Genomic DNA, 2,719 nt, shown 5'->3' with positions numbered 1-2,719 from the left:
TGTTCATAGATATACAAGTGTATGCATATGTGCATATGAATAAACAAAATCCTCTTTTAATGATAGTAGTGAGAAGTGATGTATCAATCCAGAATCATTGTTATCTGTCTCTGGGCTGTTCACTCTGCATTATCTCATTAACACAGAAACTCTCTGAGTTAATTTTTATTATCACTCATATTTTACAAGTAAAGAAATTTTGAATTAGAAAATATGTAACACCTTTTCTTTATTATTGTCGTAAGATCACAACATGCGATCTAAGCTCTCAACCAATTCTTAAGTGTACAACACATTATCGTTGACTATGGGTACAGTTCTCTTCAGCAGATCACTACAGCTTACTTATCATGCTTAATGGAAACTTTATTTCTGTGGATTAGTAACTCTCCATTGCCCCCTCCCACTAGCCCTTGGCAACCACCATTTCACTTCTTGATTCTATGAACGTGACTGTTTTAGATACCTCATAAGTGGAACCATGAATTATTTGTCTTTCTGTGACTGGCTTATTTCACTTAGCATAATGTGCTCAAGGTTCATCTATGTTGTCACATATTGCAGGATTCCCTTCTTTTTTAAGGCTGAATAATATTCCATGGTATGTGTATATCACATTTTTTACTTCTATTAATCTGTTGATGGAAATTTACATTGAATTCACATTTTTCAAGCACATAACTTGTAAATTGCAGAGAGTAATACTCTTAGCTGGATTCTTCCCTAGGTAGTTTTCAAAGTTTGGCAGGACCATGAGCTCCTTTAGGACAAACATTGTGTTTAATTTGTTCAATGATAAATTCTACATAGTAGGTGCTCAAAAATATGAATTAAATACTTTAGGGACCTATTACAAATTTTAGTCTCATCATTTCTCTAAATTAAAACCATGAGTGGGGTTGGATGTTGAGTATGCATAAGTATTTGAACAGCGTTTCTTTTGGAAAAAAAAAATCAATGAAACACAGTAGTGACAAATTGTTATTATAATTATACTTAATTATGCACAAACATAAAGCTAGTTATAAAATCTGTATGCTTAATTGTATGTTTTTAATACCTATAAAACTAAAAATTTTGCAGATATTACAAATAAAACAGTAACACTAATAAAATTAAGAAGTTCCAATTATGCCTCAGATTATGCTTTTTGTCTTAAACACAATCACTTCTCACTGAAAATAGATCTAGTTGTAGTGGTGCAAGTTTTATTTTGAGCATGCCATGCCTATATATCCCTAAACACATGGCACATCTCAATTCTTGACCACCCTTCTTCGCTGAAACGATTGGCACACTTTAGTTTATACAATGATTCATAATGTAACTTTCCATTCAGGTAGTAAAAGCCATCCTTTAAATATGGGCCATCCACATTCTTTTTTTATTAACTTAAAAAGTAAAAAGTGAAAAGTGGTACTTTATTCTGATGCAGTTTGTTGTTTTCATGAATTACCATTAAGAGTCTCAATAACTGAAAGTGCTGAAGTTTTCTTTTATTAAGTTATTTTTCATTTCCTAATCACAACTGTAGAAGGAAATTTTAGTTTTCCTTTCAGTGTTTGGATCTGGTAAAATAACTCAACATGACTATAAGAGTGGACAGGGGACAGTTGTCATTTTTACACTAGGACATGCCATCTAGCAGCAGTCACACTCAACAAGATTCACAAAGACGCTTGCAAATGTGGACACTGAATTTGTGTGGCTTTATTAAGCTATAAAGAGATCAAGATAATCCCGAAAATGCTTGTAGTAATTTTTTATTTAGATGCAAACAAAAGAACAGGTCTATGGATATACTCAAATAAAGAGAACTCTAAATTAGAATTGCATGAATACACCATGTATTCAATAACTATTTCTTGAAGATCTAGTGCATGTCAGGCTTTGTGCTAAATGCTGAATGATTGCAGTAGACCTTGACTTTAATATCATGGTCTCATGGGTCCAAGAGTTTGTCTCAGTTTACTTTGTTCACTAATAAAATGTGATATATACATATCATGTGTGTGTGTGTGTATTACCAATATAAAATTAATTGCTAATACATTGATAATCAATATAATATATACTAATATACTTTGAAATGTTCGTGTGTATTCAATACTATTTTTTGATGTCTTTAACCTCTATTGTTATGGATACAGAAATTGCTACACAAGTTCTTATACCTTTTCCTACAGAGCAATAATATTTAGGGAAAGTAGATTTGATGGAACAATGTTAATTAACCTAATGACAGAATTTCTTACTTGAAGCTATATAATTTTGTTTTACGGAAATCAAGTGTAACCTTTTTGAAACATGCTAGGGAAAAAGCATGAGTCTTATAAAATATTCATTATGATTCCACACATTACCACAATATAATCCAGCATGTTAACAGTGTAAGCTTATATTCAGTGTTATCCTTATTCTTCAAAACTTGACACGAGTAACGTTCTTTCATTTTTTAATTTTCTAAACTTTTCTTCCACACTCTCAATGCCTTATTTGCTGATTTTTTTTCATAACTATATAGTAATGACCTCAACCAGCCAATGTTAAAACTCAGTGAAAAACACAATTTACAAAAGTAAAAGCTCTGTAAAATAATTCCTATGTGTTATTCACATTTACTACCTTCCTTCTGAGCTTTTCATCCTTCAAATCCTGCTCCCATACGAAAAATTTTTAAAAAGCAATATCCTTTTGATTTATTTACTTGAAGTCTTTT

The sequence above is a fragment of the Galeopterus variegatus genome, unplaced genomic scaffold (assembly GCF_000696425.1).
Source record: "Galeopterus variegatus unplaced genomic scaffold, G_variegatus-3.0.2 Scaffold13323, whole genome shotgun sequence".
Taxonomy (NCBI): domain Eukaryota; kingdom Metazoa; phylum Chordata; class Mammalia; order Dermoptera; family Cynocephalidae; genus Galeopterus; species Galeopterus variegatus.
Note: the sequence above shows the minus strand (reverse complement) of the source record.